This window comes from Nelumbo nucifera, chromosome 5 (assembly GCF_055504915.1).
Source record: "Nelumbo nucifera cultivar China Antique chromosome 5, China Antique-T2T, whole genome shotgun sequence".
NCBI lineage: Eukaryota > Viridiplantae > Streptophyta > Magnoliopsida > Proteales > Nelumbonaceae > Nelumbo > Nelumbo nucifera.
Window position 1 is genome coordinate 58,860,073 of NC_142653.1, and position 4,605 is coordinate 58,864,677.

The following is a 4,605-nucleotide window of genomic DNA, read 5'->3' on the forward strand; positions in this document are numbered from 1 at the left end:
TTTGTAACTAGATAGTTGGGGACATGATAGATTGCATCTTTGACTAAATTTGTCCTAGGATTTCTCTTCTCTTTCTTTGATTTTTTTCTTGCTCTCTTCATGGAACTTTTGTCAAAACTAAACTTTCATTCTCATGATTATGTTGCCCAATTTTGGATGGAGGTGGATGAGTATTCCTCAAAAGGACCTTAGGGGAGGTAAAAGGGTAAAAAGGAAAATATCTTTTGAATGTTTTTGGGGTTTTCCTTTTTTTTTTCAAAAAGGTTGAGGATTTTGAAAGGAAAGGCTAGGTCCAAAGTGGCTTGCAAGGGATTATGATGTGATGATGGGTGGCACAGGGTAAGTGTTGGGCAAAACATGGCCTCATCTATTGTGGATCCCATAGGGCTTTCATTGCCCCTTGCCTAAGACAAAGGAGGTCAACTCAAAGAATCCTTGTCTAAAGGTTTTAGGGGTTAGATTTCATGGTTCAAGAAGAAAAGGCTTAGGTCCGTTCATTGGCCACAAGTGGTGAATGTCTAAGCAAATGTGGCTTAGTGGGGTGACAATCGGCCAAAGATAGCCTCTCTTTTGATGAACCTTAATTAGCTACTTTGCCCTTAGTTTCAAAAGAGTTGGGAAGAGATGGAAAGGACATCTTCCACTTTTTTTGTATTTTTTGTTTTTTGTTTTTTTCTTTCTTTTTTCTCTTTTCCTTCTTTTTCTTTTTTTCTAGGCACTTTGAGCTTAAGAAATCCATTCATACCTGAATTGATGACACGTTTGGCACTTGCTGGATATGACTATCTTGATATGTCATGTTGAGGAGTTACACTGAGAGTTGATAGGCTGATTTGTCATGTTGAGGATCTGACGATGTTGATCTGTCATTCTGATCAAATGTCTTGAGATGATGTGGATCATGGTGCCTTGTCATGTTAGTGACTTCCCATATTGTGGACTAGACTGATGATTGATGCTGAGAATAAAAATTATTATATTTTTATCCCTAAATATTCAATCTTTTATACTTAATTAGTACTTAATTGGACTCACTATGCTTGTATTTCGATTCAGGGCATGAAAGAAGGCATCAGGAGAAAAACAAGGCTAATCAGGTAATTTTGCATAGTTTCGGCACCACTTAGTAATCTGGGCACAACTCTCCCATCTGGACTCTGATTGAGATGCTTCAAGCTGCATTGGAAAGATAAGGAGGAACTCTACAACTTTTGTATTTTGCATTTTGATAGATTCAAACTGCATCGAAATCAAAATCGGGCCCGAATTCTGAGCAAATTCGCAGCAGAAGCTCAATTCGTTGAAGAAGCCCAATACGAATACAAGAATAAGATACTTCAAAGAGTCCTATTAGATTCAATTTTCTGTTGTAATTCTAGAAAGATAAAGGAAATTGAGATTACCAGATAAGAGATAGGATAGGATTAGATCTAAACTAATCATTAGGAATTAGGACTTTCTATTTTTGAGAAAAAACTCCAAAAAGGAGTTGGAAACAGCCCATCCTCCTAAAGCTATATAAAGGGAAGGTGGACTAGCACCAAGGCATCAATCAATCTCTAGAGCAATCAAAATGTCTTCTAAGAGACCTTCAGCCTTCAAGGAAGTAGTCAGGAACCTAGGAGGAGAAGAAGGCGGCAGCAAGGAGAAGACAAGCTCATCGATCTCAACTTCAAGAGCAACATCATGAGTTCTTTCTTATACCTTGTTTGTTTAATCTTCTTTATCATGAACTAGTTCATTTATAGCTGGGGCTATGGAAAGCCTAACTACGACCATGGATTGATTTTTATTTAATTCAACCAAGCTGTTTTTATTTTCATATTGTCTATGAGTTATTATGTGTAATGCAATTAGGAGCTTGACCACCTCTTAGTTGATTTGGTTTATGTGAATGAATCGGAAGAACAATTAATATAATAAACTAAATAATTCATAGTGTTAATTGAATGGTATATAGGAATATATATACATGATTCATCTGATGATACAGGTTTTTCATAAAATTTAATGCACTTCCTATCTCGAGAACTCTAATCGAGGAATCGAAGGGTTACTTGATAAGAAGTAGGTTTGGTATATCCTGGAAGGGAATATTAAATAAATTAGGAAAAACTTCAGCTTATGAAAATAATAATTTATCTTGATTAATTTAAAAAATTGATATTCATTGGAAAGGTTAGGTGGACAAATAGTCCTAGCATTTTCAATTAAATCGTTGTGAGTTCAGTCATTGATTGCCTTTGTTTTTATTTCTTTTCTTTTTTATCTTCAATTTTCAGTAGTTACTATTGTTAGATCCAAAATTCGATTGTCCAAATAATTGAGGGAAGCTATAGTTCTAATACTTATTTTGTTAAATCCTCGTGGGAATGATATCTTTATACTTCTTGATAACTAGTGCACTTGCTAAGGTTATATAATTATAACTATCAAGTTTTTGGCGCCATTGCCGGGGATTTAATCCTAAAATAATATTAGAACTTGTTAATCTTGGTTAATTTGGATTTTACTCTTTATTTATTGTGTTCAAATTCTTGCCTTGTTCAGATTGATTAGTGTATGACACGCACTAGAGGCAAAGAACTCGCAGAATTCGACCCTGAAATAGAGAGAACCCTTCGCATACTGCAAAGAGCCAACAAAAGTAGAGAGAGAGAGCTGATCGAAGAAGACGTTGAGGAAGAGATGACAGATGAAGCAAATCGAACTCTTTTGGACTATGCTTGTCCAACAATTGATGGGGCTACTTCTAGCATTTTCAAGCAAACGATTCAAGATAATAATTTCGAGATCAAGCCTGTGATTATCCAAATGATCCAAACGAGAATTCAGTTTAGTAGGTTGTCGAGTGATGATCCTAATGCACATATTGTTAACTTCTTGGAAATATGCGACACATTCAAGCATAATGGAGTTAGCGATAATGACATTAGGCTTAGACATTTTCCATTTTCATTACGTGATAGAGCTAATGATTGGCTTAACTCCCTGCAGGAAGTATCACTACTTGGAACAATTTGACTCAAAAATTTTTGGCTAAGTATTTTCCTCCCTCTAAAACAGCAAAATTGATCAATGACATCACTACTTTTGTTCAACTAGAGAGGGAATCCTTGTATGAGGCATGGGAATGATTTAATGAGATGCTTAGGAAGTGTCCTCACCATAGAATACCAGTTTGGCGCCAAATTCAAACTTTTTATAATGGTATTACTCCATCTAATCGCTCCATTATTGATGCAGTTGTAGAAGGCACAATCATGAGGAAAACTCCAGAGGAAGCCTATGATCTAGTGAAAGAAATTGTATCAAATAGCTACCAATGGAATAATGACCGAGCTGATCAAAGGGGAGTGCATCATCTAGATTCTTTTTTAGCTTTATCTGCTCAGCTTGCTAGTTTGAATAAAAAATTAGACAATCTTAGTATTGCAGCAATAAATATGTCATCTTGTAATACATGTGATCTTTGTGGCCAATGGGACATATAAATTCTGATTGTCAGGTAGGTAGTTCTTTTGCTTCACATGAAAGTGCTAATTTCGTTTCTCATGGTGGCAGGCCAAATTTCAACTCTTATTCGAATACATACAATCTTGGGTGGAGGAGTCATCCGATTTTTTTATGGAATAACAACCAACAAGAAACACCCATGGGATTTCAACAACAACCGCCCCCACAAGAAAGGAAGGAAAATTTAGAAGACATGATTTCTAAGTTCATTAATATTGCTGAAGCAAAGCTCCAAGATCACGAAAAGAGATTCTTAAATCAAGAGGCATCTATTAAGAACTTAGAAGTTCAAGTGGGGCAGATTGTGAGCATGTTATCAGAAAGAAGAGAGGGACGACTGCCTAGCAATACAGAGAAGAGCCCAATGGAGCAAGTGAATGTCATTGCCTTAAGAAGTGGAAAGACTATTGGCAAGATCAAGGATGATGATCAAAAAGTTGAGGTAGATGATTCACAAATGGAGATCAAAGGGAGTACACATAAATTGAATTTAGATGCTATTAAACTTCCTCTCCCCTACCCTAAAAGAGTTTTGAAAGCTAACTTGGATAAACAATTTGAAAAATTTTTAGAGGTGTTTAGAAAAATACATATTAACATTCCTCTTCTTGATGTATTGCCGCAAATGCCAAAATATGCCAAATTCTTGAAAGAGGTGATGTCAAATAAAAGGAAATGGGAGGAATGCGAAATGGTGAAACTTAACAAAAAGTGCTCAGCAATTCTTCAAAATAAATTGCCCCCAAAGCTCAAGGACCCAGGGGGTTTTTCTATTCCTTGCACCATAGGAAATATTGAGTTTGAGAAAGCTTTATGCGATTTAGGTGCCAGTATACATCTAATGCCATATTCTATTTTCGAAAAACTTGGATTGCATGGACTAACACCTACTACTATTACCCTACAATTAGCTGATAGAAGCATTAAATATCCTAGGGGAATAGTAGAAGATGTTTTAGTCAAAGTGGGCAATTTTATTATACTTGCTGACTTCATTGTGTTGGATATAGAGGAAGATAGGACAATGCCTTTGATATTAGGGAGACCTTTTCTTGCTACTGGTAATGCTTTAATTGATGTGCAAAAAGG

The 4,605-nt window shown here is 35.9% G+C and overlaps 1 non-coding gene across 1 annotated transcript; it reads right to left on the bottom strand.

Annotated features, from left to right (window-relative positions):
- Positions 1–3,068: 3,068 nt before the first annotated feature.
- LOC148791647 (small nucleolar RNA R71) lies at positions 3,069–3,175 on the bottom strand. The gene has a single exon (XR_016076847.1). It is a non-coding gene; the product is annotated as a small nucleolar RNA R71 (small nucleolar RNA).
- Between the last annotated feature and the right edge of the window lie 1,430 nt (positions 3,176–4,605).